The 22,552-nt window shown below is 38.2% G+C and overlaps 1 long non-coding RNA gene across 2 annotated transcripts in view; it reads right to left on the bottom strand.

Moving 5' to 3' along the window:
* The window catches only part of LOC133543115 (uncharacterized), a 77,651-nt gene that overhangs the window by 40,512 nt on the left and 14,587 nt on the right, over positions 1-22,552 (bottom strand). The window contains exon 4 of one of the 2 annotated variants that reach the window (XR_009804311.1): positions 14,021-14,202. This is a non-coding gene — a long non-coding RNA (uncharacterized LOC133543115). The remainder of the gene's footprint in view (positions 1-14,020; positions 14,203-22,552) is intronic. The other variant, XR_009804312.1, reaches the window with a different exon arrangement.

The following is a 22,552-nucleotide window of genomic DNA, read 5'->3' as shown; positions in this document are numbered from 1 at the left end:
CTGTACTCTAGGTGATATGCAAATAAGTAAACCGAAACACCGGTGCTGTTTGCTCAATTATTTGCATCTCCTCAGTGATTAAAAAAAAAAAATACTTTTATATTTCTCTTGCTGTACTCAGGTGTTGTGCCTTATAATTACATCGCGCCTTGTAAACAAATTGTCCTGAAAGACCATCTCCCACCAGGAGCTGCGGCTCGGAGGAAAGTACACTCTGCTCATTACACAGAAGGAGTCCGGTCTTAGTTGCAATTAGGAACACAAACACAATTTTTTTACATATTAAACCCGGTTCAAAAGGGTTCACTATTCATAACTTTGTTATGCAGTGGTACCTCGACTTAAAGGCCTACTGAAATGAGATTTTCTTATTTAAACGGGGATAGCAGGTCCATTCTATGTGTCATACTTTGGAACATTTCACGATATTGCCATATTTTTGCTGAAAGGATTTAGTAGAGAACATCCACAATAAAGTTCGCAACTTTTGGTCGCTAATAAAAAAGCCTTGCCTGTACCGGACGGAAGTAGTCAAAGTACCAATGATTGTCACACACATACTAGATGTGGCAAAATTATTCCCTGCATTTGACCCATCACCCTTGATCATCCCCTGGGAGGTGAGGGGAGCAGTGAGCAGCAGCGGTGCTGCGCCCGGGAATCATTTTTGGTGATTTAGCCCCCAATTCTAACCCTTAATGGTGAGTGCCAAGTAGCAGTCGATGTGACCGTGACATCACCGGTTGTAGAGCTCCTCACATTGTTTACAATCCTGGCCACCAGCAGCTAGAGCGAGTCGGACCGAGAAAGCGACAATTTCCCCATTAATTTGAGCGAGGATGAAATATTTGTGGATGAGGATAGTGAGAGTGAAGGACTAGGAAAAAAAAGACGAGGGCAGTGGGAGCGATTCAGATGTTATTAGACACATTTACTAGGATAATTCTGGACAATCCCTTATCTGCTTATTGTGTTACTTGAGTTTTAGTGAGATTATATGATCATACCTGAAAGTTGGAGGGGTGTGGTGACCGCCAGTGTCTCTGAGGGAAGCCATGGAGGAGCCAAGAAAGTCGCAGCTGCCTCTTTGACAGCTGCAGGAGGAACGACACAAGCTCCGCTCATGTTTACGGTAAGAGCAGACTTATTACCACAATTTTCTCACCGAAACCTGCCGGTTGACATGTGGTAGAGAAACATATTCGCTTGACCGCTCTGTTCCATATTAAAGCTTCACAACAAACAAAGAAACACCGGCTGTGTTTGTGTTGCTACAGCCGGGCCGAAATACACCGCTTTCCACCAACATCTTTCTTCTTTGACGTCTCCATTATTAATTGAACAAATTGCAAAGGATTCAGCAACACAGATGTCCAGAATACTGTGTAATTATGCAACAAAAACAGACTACTTTTAGCCGTGATCGCGCACACGTCATCATTCCGCGACGTATTCAGCAGGATACCTCGCGCAAAATTTAAAATTGCAATTTATTAAACTAAAGCGGCCGTATTGGCATGTGTTGCAATGTTAATATTTCATCATTGATATATAAACTATCAGACTGTGTGGTCGCTAGTAGTGGCTTTCAGTAGGCCTTTAAGTGAGCCCCAATTTAAAGTACCGGTAGAGTGGAAAAACAAGTTGCTTCTCTATTAAAGCTATATCTGATTTTAGCATGCTAACATGCTAAGGTAAACACGGATACGGTTAGCATTTTCCAAACATTAAGTTATATGACTGTAAGGCAGGGAGGTCAAAAGTGCGGCCCGGGGGCCATTTGCAGCCCGCAGCTGATCGTTTAACGGCCCGCCACGGGGCGGTTTAGCTCGGTTGGTAGCGCGGCCGTGCCAGCAACTTGAGGGTTGCAGGTTCGATTCCCGCTTCCGCCATCCTCGTCACTGCCGTTGTGTCCTTGGGCAAGACACTTTACCCACCTGCTCCCAGTGCCACCCACACTGGTTTAAATGAAACTTAGATATTGGGTTTCACTATGTAAAGCGTTTTGAGTCACTAGAGAAAAAGCGCTATATAAATATAATTCACTTCACATTCTGCAAAAATTGATAGTATTGCAAAAATTTAAAAAAACATTCAAAAAAAGCAGAATGAGGTGAAATCTAATGAGAAAACGTGGCAATGTTGACACAAAGCTGCCATGCAGGCAGTTTTTTTTTTGTTCCTTTTGTCGTTTTCTTTTTTTTTTCGATTGCTCCCCAAAAAAAAAAGGACAAAAAAAATCTATGTTATAATGAATTATTACTTAAAAAATATCACTTTAAAATGTTTTATGCGGAAAAAATATTGCATATGTTGTGTGGTTGCCATATAAAAACATCAGTTTTGACAAAAGAGCATAAAACAAACAAAAGATTAGTTCAAACTTAAAATTGTCACATATATCGGAAGTTGATCTTGAATTAAAAATGTATTATGATTACCATATTTTGCAGACTATAGCAGTGGTTCTCAACCTTTTTTCAGTGATGTACCCCCTGTGAACATTTTTTTAATTCAAGTACCCACTAATCAGAGCAAAGCATTTTGGTTGAAAAAAAGAGATAAAGAAGTAAAATACAGCACTATGTCATCAGTTTCTGATTTATTAAATTGTACAACAGTGCAAAATATTGCTCATTTGTAGTGGTCTTTCTTGAACTATTTGGATAAAAAGATATAGAAATAACTAAATAACATTTGTCTTTTCTTTTTTTTTCCATTGCTCAAAAAAAAAAAGACAAAAAAATCTATTATAATGAATTATTACTTAAAAAATATCACTTTAAAATGTTTTATGCAGAAAAAATATTGCATATGTTGTGTGGTTGCCATATAAAAACATCAAAGTTTTGACAAAAGAGCATAAAACAAATAAAATAGTTCAAACTTAAAATCGACAGATATATTGGAAGTTGATCTTGAAATTCAAGTGTTAAAAAAGTAAAAAATATATATATATATAAATTTATCACTTTATGAGTGAGGAACTAAATTGTCCGATACTGATCGGTCACATGGTCCCCATCCCTAATTGTTAATAGACACAGAAGCCACTACACACAAGTGAATGCAATGCATACTTGGTCAACAGCCATACAGGTCACACTGAGGGTGGCCGTATAAACAACTTTAACACTGTTACAAATATGCGCCACACTGTGAACCCACACCAAACAAGAATGACACATTTCGGGAGAACATCCGCACCGTAACACAACATAAACACAACAGAACAAATACCCAGAACGCTTTGCAGCACTAACTCTTCTGGCACGCTACAATATACACCACCAAACCCTGTCCACCTCAACCCCACCGCCGAAAAGAGGCATTTAATTATTATTTAAAATTTTATTTGATATGCCATTGATATTTTTTAATTATCATTATTTAAAACTAAATTGTGCATGTCACTATAAAGTTATATAAGCCTTGCTTGGTCAATATTCAATGCAAAACTTGTTTGGGTCCCTATTAAAGGATTAATTTGTTCAACCTCAGCCCGCGGCTTCGTTCAGTTTTAAATTTTGGCCCACTCTGTATTTGAGTTTGACACCCCTGAGGTAAGGGATTTTCCAGAATTATTCTAGTAAATTTGTCTTATAACATCTGAATCGCTCTGCCGTCTAGTTTTTTTTCTAGACCTTCACTCTCACTTTCCTCATCCACGAATCTTAAATCCTCGCTCAAATTAAATGGGGAAATCGTCGCTTTCTCGGTCCGAATCGCTCTCTCTGCTGGTGGCCATGATTGTAAACAATGTTCAGATGTGAGGAGCTCCACAACCCGTGACGTCACGCGCACATCGTCTGCTACTTCCGGTACAGGCAAGGCTTTTTTTTATTAGCGACCAAAAGCTGCGAACTTTATCATCGATGTTCTCTACTAAATCCTTTCAGCAAAAATATGGCAATATGGCGTTTGGGTCTCTATTAAAAGGTTAATTTGTTCAACCTCGGCCCGCGGCTTTGTTCGGTTTTAAATTTTGGCCCACTCTGTATTTGAGTTTGACACCCCTGAGGTAAGGGATTTTCCAGAATTTTTCTAGTAAATTTGTCTTATAACAACTGAATCGCTCTGCCGTCTAGTTTTTTTTCTTTTTTTTTTTCTAGACCTTCACTCTCACTTTCCTCATCCACGAATCTTAAATCCTCGCTCAAATTAAATGGGGGAATCGTCGCTTTCTCGGTCCGAATCGCTCTTGCTGCTGGTGGCCATGATTGTAAACAATGTTCAGATGTGAGGAGCTCCACAACCCGTGACGTCACGCGCACATCGTCTGCTACTTCCGGTACAGGCAAGGCTTTTTTTTAATAGCGACCAAAAGCTGCGAACTTTATCGTCGATGTTCTCTACTAAATCCTTTCAGCAAAAATATGGCAATATCGCGTTTGGGTCCCTATTAAAAGGTTAATTTGTTCAACCTCGGCCCGCGGCTTTGTCCGGTTTTAAATTTTGGCCCGTCCTGTGTTTGAGTTTGACACCCCTGATCTAAATGGTCCGATACTGATCGGTCACCCATCCTTAATTGTTAATAGACACAGAAGCCACTACACACAAGTGGGGCAGCCAGTGTAGACCACACATCATGCACTTGAAGACACAATGCCGTAAAAGAGCAAACACTGCAGATTTTGTAGTTTCGACTAACTTTCACAAAAAGGTGGGATTCGGCCAGGTCAAATCTTGACAAATAACAACATCAAATCTCATAGGAGAATGTCTTTGTGCAGCCCTGCAGTGGGATTATGCATTTTTATTGTGTAGCGCTGTTGTTGACCAAAGCTTCCGGGCCTTATCTGTCGATGCAGGCTTGTCAGGTCTTCAGCACGCAGAGAGAGGCTGCTGGTGCTTCCCATTCAGGACGGCAGCGCTGGGAGCACACAAGGACCTGAGTGGGAGCTCTAGTCCCACAGCAAATGGAAGAACACATCCACTACGCCTCTCTATGCTTGTGCCAACACAAACAGACAAAATATACCGTGGCCAGAAATACACACATAGTGCCTGTAAGCCAATTTCTGTAGTCAACAGCCAAAACCTGACTTGTATGTACAGTGGGGCAAAAAAGTATTTAGTCAACCACCGATTGTGCATATTCTCCCACTTAAAATGATGACAGAGGTCTGTCATTTTCATCATAGGTACACCAATAAGTATTTGGTCAACCATTCAAAGCTCTCACTGATGGAAGGAGGTTTTGGCTCAAAATATCACGATACATGGCCCCATTCATTCTTTCCTTAACACGGATCAATCGTCCTGTCCCCTTAGCAGAAAAACAGCCCCAAAGCATGATGTTTCCACCCCCATGCTTCACAGTAGGTATGGTGTTCTTAGGATGCAACTCAGTATTCTTCTTCCTCCAAACATGACAAGTTGAGTTTATACCAAAATGGATACATGGATGATACAGCAGAGGATTGGGAGAATGTCATGTGGTCAGATGAAACCAAAATAGAACTCTTTATTTATAATTTAATCACTTGTTTATTTTTCAACATGTTTTTACTTATTTTTTATATCATTTTTTCCAAATAGTTCAGGAAAGATCGCTACAAATCAGCAATATTTTGCACTGTTATACAATTTAATAAATCAGAAAGTGATGACATAGTGCTGTATTTTACTTCTTTATCTCTTTTTCCAACCAAAAAGGCTTTGTTCGGATTAGGGGGTACTTGAATTTAAAAAAAAAAAAATGGTCACAGGGGGTACATCATGTGGTCAGATGAAACCAAAATAGAACTTTTTGGTATAAACTCAACTCGTCGTGTTTGGAGGAAGAAGAATACAGTGGTGGGGGTTGCCCACATCTGAGGTCCTTTCCAAGGTTTCTCATAGTCAGCATTGTCACTGGCGTCCCACTGGATGTGAATTCTCCCTGCCCACTGGGTGTGAGTTTTCCTTGCCCTTTTGTGGGTTCTTCCGAGGATGTTGTAGTCGTAATGGTTTGTGCAGTCCTTTGAGACATTTGTGATTTGGGGCTATAAAAATAAACATTGATTGATTGATGGTCCCCAAAGGCGTGATGCGCAGGCCCACTTTGTTGACACGCCCTGGCATCACACAACCGCTGCTTTGTGGGTTAGTCTGGGAAGACAAAAGGCTAGGGGAGCACACCCTGAGAGAAAAGCAAGTGCTGGTAAGCGCACCATAGGCGGTCCTCTGACAGACCGGAGTTCCAGCAACCTCCTGCAGCTGTGAGGACGTGCCGGTCGTCCTGGGTTTCCCTTGCCACCGGATACAGATCCCCACAGCGAAGAAGTGACGAAGTCTGCGCGTCTTTAGCACCACAGTACACTCACTATAAACTAGTGTGTTTCAACAATTTTTAAGCCAAGGCACATTTTTTGTGTTGGAAAAATCCAGGGGCACACCACCAGCAAAAATCATTAAAAAACAAATCTCAGTTGACAGGAAAACGTCATTGCCGCAATTGTTGGATACGACTTTAAACCATTACCAAGCAATATAGGTCTTGTTTCAAAAGTAGGTGTACTGTCACCTATCGTCTGCAAAATAGGGTAATCATAATACATTTTAAATTTTCTATAAGCGATTTTAAGACTGTTTAGAAAACTAAGTTGGAGTGGGGCAAAAAGTATTTAGTCAGCCAGCGATTGTGCAAGTTCTCCCACTTAAAATGATGACAGAGGTCTGTAATTTTCATCATAGGTACACTTCAACTGTGAGACAGAATGTGAAAAAAAAAATCCAGGAATTCACATTGTAGGAATTAAAAAAAAAAATTTAAATAAGTATTTGGTCAACCGTTCAAAGCTCTCACTGATGGAAGGAGGTTTTGGCTGAAAATCTCACGATACATGGCCCCATTCATTCTTTCCTTAACACGGATCAATCGTCCTGTCCCGTGTTTGGAGGAAGAAGAATACTGAGTTGCATCCCAAGAACACCACACCTACTGTGAAGCATGGGGGTGGAAACATCATGCTTTGGGGCTGTTTTTCTGCTAAGGGGACAGGACGATTGATCCGTGTTAAGGAAAGAATGAATGGGGCCATGTATCGTGAGATTTTGAGCCAAAACCTCCTTCCATCAGTGAGAGCTTTGAATGGTTGACCAAATACTTATTTTCCACCATAATTTACAAATAAATTCTTTCAGTTCAGTTTATTTTCAGTCTAACAAAAACATATTCAAACTTGGATCACGATTCAAAAATGAATAACATGACTGAAACAGGCAGAAACAAAAAAGCTTATATGCCCAACATAACATGTTTTACATTCAATTAAGTTACCTTTTCTAATAATTTTGTGATACAAAAAGAAATATAGTCATTCAGCATTTACATTTAAGTTGCCCTTTAACAAATAATACAAAAAATATGTACTTACACACATGCACTTTTTTGTAAATAGATAAACATACATACCTTCTAAATACAACATTTAAACAAACATAAATTTCTAGTTCACGTAACTTTTTAAAATACATTGTGACATGTTCTTTTTGAAATTAAATACTGAGTCACTCATTTTTATTTCTTTACCAACAGAATTCCACAAATTAACACCGAGAACAGATAAACATCTACGTTTAACAACTAATCTTGCTTTTGGTAAAATAAACTTAGATTGTATTTGCTGGTCTGTAAAGAGAAGTATTTTTGAAATCCTTCTGGAAGAGTATTTATTTTTGCTTTGAACATTATCTGTGTTATTTTATGATAAACAATATCTTGAAATTTCATAAGTTTTGATGTAACAAATAATGGATGGGCATGGTCATAATATCCTGCTTTGTTTATTAGCCGTACAGCTTTTTTTTTGCAGCAAAACAATATCATTAATTATGGTTTTAAAAGTGGTTCCCCAGAGTTCTACACAGTATGTCATGTATGGAAGTATCAAAGTATAATAAATTGTTAAAGAATTATAATTAAGTAATTCTTTAGTTTTATACAAAACACCAAGTGTTTTTGATATTTTTGGTTTTATATAATTTACATGTCTCCATGATAATTTATAGTCAATTATAACTCCCAAAAACTTAGTATCAAAGACACGCTCAATTTTATCTCCATTTATTTTAATATTTACTTCATTAGATACCTCAGTTTTGGTACCAAATATCATAAATTTAGTTTCAGCAAGAAAAGTAAATTTAAAATTCCTACAATGTAAATTCCTGGATTTTATTTTCCACATACTGTCTCTCACAGTTGAAGTGTACTTATGATGAAAATGACAGACCTCTGTCATCATTTTAAGTGGGAGAACTTGCACAATCGCTGGCTGACTAAATACTTTTTTGCCCCACTGTATCCATCTTCTTCCGCTTATCCGAGGTCTGGTCGCGGGGGCAACAGCCTAAGCAGGGAAACCCAGACTTCCCTTTCCCCAGCCACTTCGTCTAGCTCTTCCCGGGGGATCCCGAGGCGTTCCCAGGCCAGCCAGGAGACATAGTCTTCCCAACGTGTCCTGGGTCTTCCCCGTGGCCTCCTACCGGTTGGACGTGCCCTAAACACCTCCCTAGGGAGGCGTCTGGGTGGCATCCGGACCAGATGCCTGAACCACCTCATCTGGCTCCTCTCGATGTGGAGGAGCAGCGGCTTTACTTTGAGTTCCTCCCGGATGGCAGAGCTTCTCACCCTATCTCTAAGGGAGAGACCCGCCACACGGCGGAGGAAACTCATTTGGGCCGCTTGTACCCGTGATCTTATCCTTTCGGTCATGATCCAAAGCTCATGACCATAGGTGAGGATGGGAACGTAGATCGACCGGTAAATTGAGAGCTTTGCCTTCCGGCTCAGCTCCTTCTTCACCACAACGGATCGATACAACGTCCGCATTACTGAAGACGCCGCACCGATCCGCCTGTCGATCTCACGATCCACTCTTCCCTCACTCGCGAACAAGACTCCTAGGTACTTGAACTCCTCCACTTGGGGCAGGGTCTCCTCCCCAACCCGGAGATGGCACTCCACCCTTTTCCGGGCGAGAGCCATGGACTCGGACTTGGAGGTGCTGATTCTCATTCCGGTCGCTTCACACTCGGCTGCGAACCACTGTAATTATAGTATGTAGTAAAATATAGTATATTATACATTTAAGTACAGTCAAAGAAACACTTGATTCAAGTAAAACTCACAAAGACACATTGTTGAGCCAGAGCATGTTTTCTGCCAATGAAAATATTCGTATTAGGATAGAAGACTAACAAGGCGCCCTTGAGCAAGACTGCTCTGCCGGTGTAACACCGTGGTCGATTCACGCTAACAACCCTGCTGAAATGACATATTTCAGTCCTAACAACGGCTAATAATCAAAGTCAAACAACAGTTAATTGTGAGAGCTCCACAGCCTCCCTCGGTGAAGCTTGGAAACATTTTTTCATACATCACTGGAAGAATGATTAGAAATTACAGCGAATTAATTGTCGGATCCTCAGCAATCTATTAGAAGGCAACAGAATAAAAGCCAAACATGAGGACCCCAGCTGAACGAGCATGATAGCGCTGCAGCAAGTACGAGCCATGGCAGGTAATTTCACTTAGTAATTGTTTGTCTGACAGCAGCACGGTTCCTTTGGGTAATGATAGTAACTCTTGTGAGCAAAGTCCACAAAGCGAATAAGAAAGGCTCGGCGAACGATCGTGACCGAATGGAAACAATGCAACACTTTCGAGAGTGAGTATCCGCAACATTAGCTCTGAGCTATCTAGAAATGCCGCTGTCTAATTACAGGGTTCTTTGTCGATATGTCAAATGTGAAAGGACAGATCGCCGAAAAGTTTGCAACTCACTAAAAAGTTACAGCTTTTAACCCAGAAAAGATGAGAGCGCGCACTCACACAAAAGGAGTCTGAGAGAAACAACCAAGAGGTTGCAGTCATGTTACCAGAGTCAGCCAGCGATTGTGCAAGTTCTCCCACTTCAAATGATGACAGAGGTCTGTCATTTTCATCATAGGTACACTTCAACTGTGAGAGACAGAATGTGAAAAAAAATCCAGGAATTCACATTATAGGAATTTTAAATAATTTATTTGTAAATTATGGTGGAAAATAAGTATTTGGTCAACCATTCAAAGGTCTCACTGATGGAAGGTTTTGGCTGAAAATCTCACTATACATGGCCCCATTCATTCTTTCCTTAAAGGGGAACATTATCACCAAACCTATGCAAGCGTCAATATATACCTTGATGTGGCAGAAAAAAAGACCATGTATTTTTTTAACTGATTTCCGAACTCTAAATGATAAATAAATGATAAATGGGTTGTACTTGTATAGCGCTTTTCTACCTCCAAGGTACTCAAAGCGCTTTGACACTACTTCCACGTTTACCTATTCACACACACACATTCACACACTGATGGAGGGAGCTGCCATGCAAGGCGCCAACCAGCACCCATCAGGAGCAAGGGCGAAGTGTCTTGCTCAGGACACAACGGACGTGACGAGGTTGAGACTAGGTGGGATTTGAACCAGGGACCCTCGGATTGCGCACGGCCACTCTCTAATTTTGGCAAATTAAACGCCTTTCTGTTTATCGGTCTTTTAGCGATGACGTCACCGAGGTAACACACCCGCCATTTTCATTTTCACATTACAAACACCGGGTCTCAGCTCTGTTATTTTCCGTTTTTTTCGACTATTTTTTGGAACCTTGGAGACATCATGCCTCATCAGTGTGTTGTCGGAGGGTGTAACAACACTAACAGGGAGGGATTCAAGTTGCACCACTGGCAAGAAATCTGCCGCCAGACCCCCATTGAATGTACCAGAGTGTCTCCACATTTGACCGGCGATGCTAAGACAGACATGGCACAGAGATGTATGGATAACCTGCAGATGCATTTGCAACGATTAAGTCAATGAAATCACAAAGGTGAGTTTTGTTGATGTTGTTGACTTATGTGCTAATCAGACATATTTGGTCACGGCATGACTGCCAGCTAATCGATGCTAACATGCTACGCTAATCGATGCTAACATGCTATTTACGCTAGCTGTATGTACATTTGAAACTAGATCCCCACATTTAATGCGAAACAAACACTTACCAATCGACGGATTTAAGTTGCTCCAGTGTCACAAGATGTGAAAGTCCTGATCGTTTGGTCCGCACATTTTACCGGCGATGCTAATAAGGCAGCCATGCTATGGGCCACTTCATTAAGTACACCCACGCTATGGCCGAATAGCGTCAATAGCTATTCGCTCAATAGCTTCAATTTCTTCTTCAAATTTGTTTTCGCTATCTGCCTCCATACTCCGACCATCTGTTTCAATACATGCGTAATCTGTTGAATCGCTTAAGCCGCTGAAATCCGAGTCTGAATCCGAGCTAATGTCGCTATATCTTGCTGTGGTAACCGCCATGTTGTTTACATTGGCAGCACTGTATGACGTCACAGGGAAATGGATAGTGGTTTCGAAGATAGCGAAAATAAGGCACTTTAAAGCTTTATTTAGGGATATTCCGGGACCGGTAAAATTTTGAAAACAACTTCAAAAAATACAACAAGCAACTGGGAACTGATTTTTATTGTTTTTAACCCTTTTGAAATTGTGATAATGTTCCCCTTTAACACGGATCAATCGTCCTGTCCCCTTAGCAGAAAAACAGCCCCAAAGAATGATGTTTCCACCCCCATGCTTTACAGTAGGTATGGTGTTCTTGGGATACAACTCAGTATTCTTCTTCCTCCAAACACGACGAGTTGAGTTTATACCAAAATGGATAAATGGATGATACAGCAGAGGATTGGGAGAATGTAATGTGGTCAAATGAAACCAAAATAGAACTTTTTGGTATAAACTCAACTCGTAGAACTTAGTAGAAATATTTATTTATAATTGAATCACTTGTTTATTTTTCAACATGTTTTTACTTATTTTTATATCTTTTTTTTCCAAATAGACCACTACAAATGAGCAATATTTTGCACTGTTATACAATTTAATAAATCAGAAACTGATGACATAGTGCTGTATTTTACTTCTTCATCTCTTTTTCCAACCAAAAATGCTTTGTTCTGATTAGAGGGTACGTCACTGAAAAAAAGTTGAGAACCACTGGTTTAAAAAGGGATTATAATCAGAGGAAGGTTACATTTTTAAATAAAAATGTTACATTTAATATATTTTTCTCCTGGTCCTTTTTTCCAGTAGGCCATAAAAAATATAATATATTATGGATATTGACTTATATAAACATTTATATTATTTGTTTGATTGGTGGAATGGAGTCAAATGTCGCTCGTGCTTACATTGGATTGGCTAAACAGAGTCATGTGACATTGCCTGCTGGAAGAAGTCCTTCTTATGAGCCAAATGTACGTCTTTGCAAGCAGTCATCAATAAATTATGAAGGAAACTCGATGTTGAGTAAAAGTACCATATTTTTTCAAACTACACGGCACACTTAAAATCCTTTCTTTTTCTCAAAACTGGACAGTGCGCCTTGTAAAAAGTGTGCCTAAGGTACGGAATCCTTTTGGTTGTGCTTACCGACCTCAAAGCTATTTTATTTGATACATGGTGAAATGATAAGTGTGACCAGTAGATGGCAGTCACACAAAGATACACATCGACTGCTATATGACTCAAGTAAACAACATTTTATATGTTCCATTGAAAATATAAAAAATACTACACATGGTGTTCAAAAATCCATCAAAATGTTGTAGTACAGGGGTCAGCAACCTTTTTGAAACCAAGAGCTACTTCTTGGGTACTGATTAATGCAAAGGGCTACCAGTTTGATACACACTTAAATAAATTGCCAGAAATAGCCGATTTGCTCAATTTATCTTTAATAAATAAATCTATATTTATAAACAAAAACGGGTATTTCTGTCAGTCATTCCGCCGAAAAAATTTTTTTCCTTTTACGGAAGGTTTTTTGTAAAGAATAAATGATGGAAAAAATACTTAATTGAACGGTTTTTAAAGAGGAGAAAACCCGAAAAAAATGAAAATTAAATTTGAAACAGTTTATCTTCAATTTTGACTCTTTAGAATTCAAAATTCAACAGAAAAAAAAGAGAAAAACTAGCTAATTCGAATGTTTTTGAAAAAATTAAAAAAAATAATTTATGGAACATTAGTAATTTTTCCTGATTAAGTTAAATTTTAGAATTTTGATGACATGTTTTAAATAGGTTAAAATCAATCTGCATTTTGTTAGAATATATAACAAATTGGACCAAGCTATATTTTTTAACAAAGACAAATCATTATTTCTTCTAGATTCTCCAGAACAAAAAAATGTAAAATAAATTCAAAAGACTTTGAAATAAGATTCAAATTTGATTCTAAAGATATTTAGATTTGCCAGAATATTTGTTTTGAATTTTAATCATAATAAGTTTGAAGAAATATTTCACAAATATTTTTCGTCGAAAAAACAGAAGCTAAAATGAAGAATTAAATTCAAATGTATTTATTATTTTTTTACAATAAAAAATGAATTTACGTGAACATTGATTTAAATTGTCAGGAAAGAAGAGGAAGGAATTTAAAAGGTAAAAAGGTACAGGTGTTTAAAAATCCTAAAATCATTTTTAAGGTTGTACTTTTTCTCTAAAATTGTCTTTCTGAAAGTTATAAGAAGCAAAGTAAAAAAACGGAAATGAATTTATTCAAACAAGTGAAAACAAAGTATTTGAAATATTTTCTTGGATTTTCAAATTCTATTTGAGTTTTGTCTCCCTTAGAATTAAAAATGCCGAGCAAAGCGAGAATAGCTTGCTAGTAAATAAATAAATGAAAAAAAATAGCGGCAGCTCACTGCTAAGTGCTGCTATCTGAGCTATTTTTAGAACAGGCCAGTGGTCGACTCATCTGGTCCTTACGGGCGACCTGGTGCCCGCGGGCATCGCGTTGGTGACCCCTGATCTAGTAAGACTTTGAAAAGCTATGAAGCCACACCGCGTCATGGATTGTATTGTGCTTCAACATATAAGCATTATTATGGTGTGTGTATAAGGTAAGACATTTCTGGTGTTTTGTTTCACAATATTATGCAAAAGAAACTTTTCTTACCTTTCTTTCTTACCTGCTGATCTGTATTTGGGATCTGCATAAGTCTTAAAAAGTTGCGTGCTTCCGCCTTTGTAGTCCAAGGATACGCCGCAGTCGATAATCTTCTTCTTTTTCTCTATCTTCTTGCTATGGAACATTCATCCTTTGCTGTTGCCATTTCTTGTCAGGACCACAATAGGACTCTGGACACAGTTGCAGGAGTTTGGAAACAAATATTAATTCCAACAAGGGAAATGGTCCAAAAAGGGAGATACTAAACAGGCTATCAAATCAGAGTTTACCTGACCTCTAAACTAACAAAAATCTCAATAAAGGGAGGGAAGGAGGGAAAAAAGGTGCTAAGAATACAACATGCAAAATATAACAACAGTCGCTCCAACGGAGGCAATGCTAAGGAGCTAATCTCACCTGACAAAAGGTTTACAAACAACCGAGGCAACGGCTGTGGACATGGAACGCTGGAGATCCCCACAAAAAGATAATGAACACCAAAGTGTTTCAGCACAGGATAGAAAGAGGACAAGGCATTTATACACAAGAGGGAGAGTGACACAGGTGGGCACAATCAGGCAATCAGGACAGACATCAGACCAGTGAAACAGGAGGAAAAGCAAGTGATTTGAAATGAGAGGGAGAGTCAGCATTTCAAAATAAAACAGGAAATGAAAAAACATGAAACCAGACGAACCCCAGACAAGACTTCACCCAGGTGTGACATTTCTAATATAAAGTAGTGTAAAGTTCTTACTTATATTTGTCAGTAAACAAGACATGAAAGCGCTAAAACATACCGGTGTAGTGAACGTATATTAATCACCCACAGGAACTTTAGTAATTAGAGAGTTACGGTGGGACGGTTTTTCAGGGGACACATTTCGTTGTTTCTGGATGAGGAGATGCTGCTCCATTATTGATTGAAGTAAAGTCTGAATGTCATTAAAACAGTTAGTTCCATCTTTTGACACTTCTTCTACTCCTGTCCTTGCACGCTACACCGCTACAACAAAGATGACGGGGAGAAGACGCTGCTGAAGGTGAGCCACGTATATAAGACCGGGGTCACCAACCTTTTTGAAACCAAGAGCTACTTCTTGGGTACTGATTAATGCGAAGGTCTACCAGTTTGATACACACTTAAATAAATTGCCAGAAATAGCCAATTGGCTCAATTTACATTTAACTATATGTTATTATTAATAAAACTAGCTAATTCGAATATTTTAGAAAAAAATAATAATAATTTGTGGAACATCATTAGTATTTTTTCCTGATTAAGATTAATTTTAGAATGTTGATGACATGTTTTAAATACGTTAAAATCCAATCTGCACTTTGTTAGAATACATAACAAATTGGACGAAGCTATATTACATATATACAAAGACAAATTATTATTTCTTCTAGATTTTCCAAAACCAAAATTTTGAAAGAAATTCAAAAGACTTTGAAATAAGGTTTAAATTTGATTCTACAGATTTTCTAGATTTACCAGAATAATTTTTTTTTATTTTGATCATAGGTTTGAAGAAATATTTCACAAATATTCTTCGTCGAAAAAACAGAAGCTAAAATGAAGAATAAAATTAAAATGTATTTATTATTCTTTACATTAAAGAAAATAATTTACTTTAACATTGATTTAAATCGTCAGGAATGAAGAGGAAGTAATTTAAAAGGTAAATGTGTTTAAAAATCCTAAAAATCATTTTTAAGGTTGTGTTTTTTCTCTAAAATTGTCTTCCTGAAAGTTATAAAAAGTGACATAAAAAAATAAATGAATTTATTTAAACAAGTGAAGACCAAGTCTTTAAAATATTTTCTTGGATTTTAAAATTCTGAGTTTTGTCTCTCTTAAAATTAAAAATGTCGAGCAAAGCAAGACTATCTTGCTAGTAAATAAATAAAATAAAATAAAAATAGAGGCGGCTCACTGGTAAGTGCTGCTATTTGGGCTGGCGGGTGACTAATCTGGTCCTTACGGGCTACCTGCTGCCCGCGGGCGCCGCATTGGTGACCTCTGGTCTAACCACCAGTCCACTGAATCACTAATAAGCCGGAGTTCTTTGAATGCAGATTTCTTGCCGGGACGGCAAGACAGGACGGAGCTAGACCGTGTAGTATTTTATACCTAAGTAGTAAAATCTTAAAGGGGAACATTATCACCAAACCTATGCAAGTGTCAATATATACCTTGATGTTGCAGAAACAAGACCATGTATTTTTTTTAACCGATTTCCGAACTCTAAATGGGTGAATTTTGCCGAATTAAACGCCTTTCTGTTTATCTGTCTTTTAGCGATGACGTCAGAACGTGACGTCACCGAGGTAACACACCCGCCATTTTCATTTTCACATTACAAACACCGGGTCTTAGTTCTTTTATTTTCCGTTTTTTCGACTATTTTTTGAAACCTTGGAGACATCATGCCCCGTCGGTGTGTTGTCGGAGGTTGTAACAACACTAACAGGGAGGGATTCAAGTTGCACCACTGGCAAGAAATCTGCCGCCAGACCCCCATTGAATGTACCAGAGTGTCTCCACATTTGACCGGCGATGCTAAGACAGACATGGCACAGAGATGTATGGATAACCTGCAGATGCATTTGCAACCATTAAGTCAACGAAATCACAAAGGTGAGTTTTGTTGATGTTGTTGACTTATGTGCTAATCAGACATATTTGGTCGCAGCATGACTGCCAGCTAATGGATGCTAACATGTTATTTACGCTAGCTGTATGTATATTTGAAACTAGATACCCACATTCAGATTTAAGTTGCTCCAGTGTCACAAGATGCGAAAGTCCTGATCGTTTGGTCCGCACATTTTACCGTCGATGCTAATAAGGCAGCCATGCTATGGACCACTTCATTAGGTACACCCATGCTATGGCCGAGTAGCGTCAATAGCTATTCGCTCAATAGCTTGAATTTCTTCTTCAATGTCGTTTTCGCTATCTGCCTCCATACTCCGACCATCTGTTTCAATACATGCGTAATCTGTTGAATCGCTTAAACCGCTGAAATCCGAGTCTGAATCCGAGTTTATGTCGCTATATCTTGCTGTGGTAACCGCCATGTTGTTTGTATTGGCGGCACTGTATGACGTCACAGGGAAATGGACAGTCGCATCGCAAATAGCGAAAATCAAGAACTTTAAAACTTTTTTCAGGGATATTCCAGGAGGTGTAAAATTTTGAAAAAAAACTTCGAAAAATAAAACTGATTTTTATTGTTTTTAACCCTTTTGAAATTGTGATAATGTTCCCCTTTAAAGTCACATCTTAAATGCACAACAAGCAGAACCTTAAACGGAACCCTGTCATGAAATGATTGTGAACTCTCACACGTTCACCTGCGGACCTCAAACTGTTTGTTTTATTTTTAGCCATTCGACAACGGTATTTCCATTTTTCCGCGTCAGCAGTGCGCGCTCCGTCAGACAGGACACCCGCGGTTTGGCGCAATCACCGAGAACAAAAGAAGCACAATCATAACAGATCGTGACTGATTGGGAAGACCACAAAGACCCTGAGCCGTGCTGCAAAACCTCATCACGTGACGGAACCTGAATGACTGTCTTGTGTGCAACAAAGACAACACGACAAACGGCCTGCATGTTGTTTATTGGTACCCACAAAATGCTGTTTACAAAAGTTACACTTGGCCACTGATATTACAGTAAAATACAGCAGCCCCAGACTTTTATGGGGAGTTTAACTCAATGTTATTCCCCATTTAGAGAAACACAGAGTCATTAAAGTGTCAAGAGATGATATGTATTCTTCACTCTTATGTTTACAAAGCTCACTTGGGAGTCAATGTTTAAAAGGAGACTATCCAACACTTTTCATTTGGCGAACATAGAAACCTTCATTACAGAAAGTGTCAATAATTAACCGCGGTGATTAAATCATCCACTTCCTGCAGATTATGCGGCAGCTCTAGACACTTTTAACTCTAAAAAAGATCCCATATTGATTTAGCACAGGGGTAGGGAACCTATGGCCCTAGAGCCAGATGTGGCTCCTTTGATGACTGCATCTGGCTCTCAGATAAATCTTAGCTGACATTGCTTAACACGATAAGTAATGAATAATTTTGCTGGTAATCACAAAATACGTTCAAAATAGGTGGGTAGAGTAGCCAGAAATTGTACTCAAGTAAGAGTACTGTTACTTTAGAGATGTATTACTCAAGTAAAAGTAAAGAGTAGTCACCCAAATATTTGAGTAAAAGTAAAAAGTATATTGTGAAAAAACTACTCAAGTACTGAGTAATTGATGAGTAACCTGTTCGTTTAATGATGACGGCAACAAGTAATGCACAAAAACATAAAAACAGCAATGAACAAATTCAGAGCCAGGAATATCTCCTAAGCAACTAAAACAATAATATATATTAAATAATATCTATTATTGTAGATTGAAAAAAATGTGAAAATGAATTTTACCTTTGCAACCTCATCATACTATTATCTAAGTTTTATATTCATAAATGTAAGTTTCTCAATACACGACCTGTTTTTTTGTGCCTTTAAAAAAGATTTAGAACTCTACATTAAAACAACCAAAAAGCTGTGAAAACGAAGATGCTGAGTTCCAAATTTAAGTTACTTACTGAGATTGAGTGAGCCAATGGCTTTGCACTTCGTTTATTTTATATATACTGTATATTTTTTTTGCATTCTATGAGTTATTTTGAATTTACAACCCCCTGGCGCTGTTTTGTACGTTTTTATACTGTTATTGTACTTACTTTGATTATTATTTTCAACTGTTTGTAAATGTTTAAATTTATAAATAAATGTTTATAAAAGAAAATTAAAAAATGTGCAGTTAATCATGTGACCACATGGCTCTGTTTGATTGGCGAAACGGAGTCAAACGTCACCATTTGATTGGTGAAATGGAGTCAAACATCACCAGTGACTGTATTTGATTGGTGAAACGCAGGCATGCCATAGATCCTACTTTGAAGGTCTGTCTGACAATTCATACATTGAAAAGCCCCAGCAAAAATCAACAGGAAGTTTGCAATCCCTCATTCAAAACAAAAGTTTTGTAAAAACTGGTCACCTTTTTTCAAACATTATCTCCTCTGAGCACGTTTGTCGTGTCGGCTTCAAACTACCACAGGAGAGAGATTGAACCCTTCTGACTAAAAGTTGATGAAAAAGTTTTAATTTATAATTGAATCACTTGTTTATTTTTCAACAAGTTTTTAGTTACATTGATATACTTTTTCCCCCAAATAGTTCAAGAATGACCACTACATATGAGCAATACTTTGCACTGTTAAACAATTTGATAAATCAGAAACTGATGTAATAATACTGTATTTTACTTCTTTATCTCTTTTTTTCAACCAAAAATGCTTTGCTCTGATTAGGGGGTACTTGAATTAAAAAAATATTCATGGGGGGTACATCCCTGAATAAAGGTTGAGAACCACTGATATAGCATATCGGTTCCATATCATCAAAAAAAAAAAAAATCAGATAATATTGACTTGTTTCTAAAACATCCGATACAAGGTCTGATACAGGCAGGCCTGCAGTGGGTTTACTTGTGCAGACCTGGACAGTATTGTATTTTCCGGACCATAGGGCGCACCGGATTATAAGCCACAGTGCCGATAAACGTGTCGAGTGAGGTTTATTTTCATACAAAAGGCGCACCGGATTATAAGACGCTTTAACTTAAAAACAGCATAAATCCGTCACAAGGTTAGCGTTTTTCATATCCCACCTTTGTTCCTTAAAAAAATTGAAATTGTTCACACCTTTTATAAAGTTCCACAGTATAAAATATTTAATACTGACATGGTATTGTATAGGATTGATATCATGAGAGGCCAACACACAACCCAGCAGGCACAAGACATTGATACAACGTTGATTATACATGAATGACCTTTATAACTGATTGTGGAAGTCGCTTCCTCGCAGTCCCACTGTCAGACACGGCGCAAGAGTCCAGCGTGCAGGTTTAACAAGATTTTTAATGCTCATATAATTTTTCAACAATGTTTTCTCCAGGCTTTTCAGTCTCACTAATCCTCCTCTTCTCTGCTCCCGGCCGCCTACTGTTAAAGACAACAGATGATTAGATTAACACGTACCACCTGTGTAATCTAATCACCTGCCATCTGTGTCACGCCATCACCACATGCCCTGCCCCTGCCCGATGGCGCTCGTCCTCAGTGCTATGGACAGCGGCGGTGACTTTTGCTCCTGCAAGCAGCGCTGGCTACACTTCCCCCCACACTGACTTTGAAACAACGTTGGAAAATACTTGTATTTGTAAATTGAGACAATGTTGGTTGGGGAAATGACGAAATTTCAATGGTCCACTTAAACGTCACAACCTGACATTGAATAAACGTTCTCAAAAAGCATGTTGTTTCAATGTGTTGTAAAATATTGGTTGGAAAATTACCAAAATTCACTGTTCAAATCAACCAGACTATTTTTGAATATCATCAAAAATAAAATGCTATTTTGTAACAGTAGAAGAAAAAGTCAAACACTAATACAAAGATAGAAGATATCGAAAGGGTAAAAGACAACACATATTTCGGTGTAATAATAGATGATAAAATTAACTGGGACTGTCATGTATAATATTTACAACATAAAGTAGCAAGAAAAACATCAATAAAGAATAAAGCTAAACATGTTCTAGACCAAAAATCAGTTAATATTCACCATATTTAAGTTATTGTGTAGAAGTATGTGTAAACAACTACAAATGTGCACTTCATTCACTAACTCAGGGACGCCAATTACGTCGATCGCGAGTTACCGGTCGATCGTGGAGGGTGTGTCAATCGATCGCAAACCAAGCATTAAATTTGTGATCATCAATCTTTACTACGACGTCACTTTCGTCACTTGATTGACATTCACGGCACGGCTTCTGAGATGACGCTGGCTGCTGCCAGATCATTATTAAGAAAACATGACCGAAAACCCTAAAGACAGACTGCACAGTTGCTGTCTTCACAATAAAAGCCCAGCTTCATCCTGCCTGCGCTAACAAAATAAGAGTCTCGGAAAGCTAGCGTGCACAAGTTAGCAAGCTACGGAGTTGGCCGTCAATGTATTTCTTGCAAAATGTATAAAAACGAGTATGCAAGTTGGACAAATAAGACGCCAAAAACTAACCACTTTCATGTGGTATTGGACAGAGAGGAGGACTTTTTTTCTCCTCCATTTGAAAATGTGGACGTTATCAGCACTAGTCTGATTCCAATCAACGCGAGCCATCAGAATCAGGTAATACAACAACTTATATTCTTGTCTTCATGAAACAAAAGAAATCTATATGTGTTAAACATGCTTGTGTTATCATTAAACACCTTAAACGTGTTAACAAAAACGTCTCTTTTATAGATAATTAAATATGAATTATATATCTATGAATGAGGTCGATTCCTTCGACTCGGTCAATTGAAAAGTAGCTCGCCTGCAGAAAAAGTGTGGGCAGGCCTGCACTAACTAAAAAAAAAAAAAAAATTGAATAATACATAATGTTGGGTATTGAGAACATACCAACCCTTTATTTATTCAATCACAATTATTGAAATTCAACGATTTGGTGCATTTGCAAACTGCTAAATTATGTATAAAGCAATATGTAACCTGCTACCCAAGAATATAGAACCAGTTCTTCTCAACAAAAGAGGAGAAATATAACCATAGAAGAAAATCTAATCCAAAACATTTGTATGGTTGTGCAACACTTAAAAGCTTTAGTATATCAGTATGTGGAATTAAATCATGGAATGGATTAACCAAAGAAATCAAACAAAGCACCGATATGATTCAGTTCAAGGGACTGTTCAAACTACAAGTGTTCACAGAACAAGAATATTGAAACTTTTAAAAAATATATTTTTTTATTGAGACAAATATTATTGTGTATTTAATATTTGTTTCTTACTATGGTATATTATTTATTTATTATGTATTTTCACTAATCCGTTACAGAGAACAAGGCAATTGGATAAAATGGGGTAGGATTAAATAAGCTCTGCTTCTTCTTACTCCTTTTCGGACGTGCTGTAATGAAACAACTAGAAATGTGTGATGCATTACTTTGTACCGTAAGCATGTTCCAAATAAACTGAAACTGAAATGAACTGAACGTCAGAATCCAACATTGATTAAACGTTGTCAAAAAGCATGTTGCTCCAACGTTAGGTTTGAGTTGCTCAACGTCAGGACCTAATTCAAAAAGTTCTCAGCATTGTTTTAATATCTTGTGGCTGCTGGTAAGGCTCGGATATCGGTATCCTAACAGAAGTGAAAAACTTGTGAGGTTACACGCTGATAACGTCCAGATAGTCTTAACATGTACTTGAAATAAAGACTTTTCTCATGCGCCAAAAATATGCTCTATCGTTGCATAATTCCTCATAATCCCGGTTATTTAGTTGATATGGTTCAGTGGGCTGGGCCGTCATATTCCATGCCAGTTGCAGATATTCAAACAAAACACTGGCGCCTCACATTCCCCTGTAGGATCCA

This window comes from Nerophis ophidion, linkage group LG25 (genome assembly GCF_033978795.1).
Source record: "Nerophis ophidion isolate RoL-2023_Sa linkage group LG25, RoL_Noph_v1.0, whole genome shotgun sequence".
Classification (NCBI taxonomy): Eukaryota; Metazoa; Chordata; class Actinopteri; order Syngnathiformes; family Syngnathidae; genus Nerophis; species Nerophis ophidion.
Note: the sequence above shows the minus strand (reverse complement) of the source record. Positions and strands in the feature narration are given on the sequence as shown.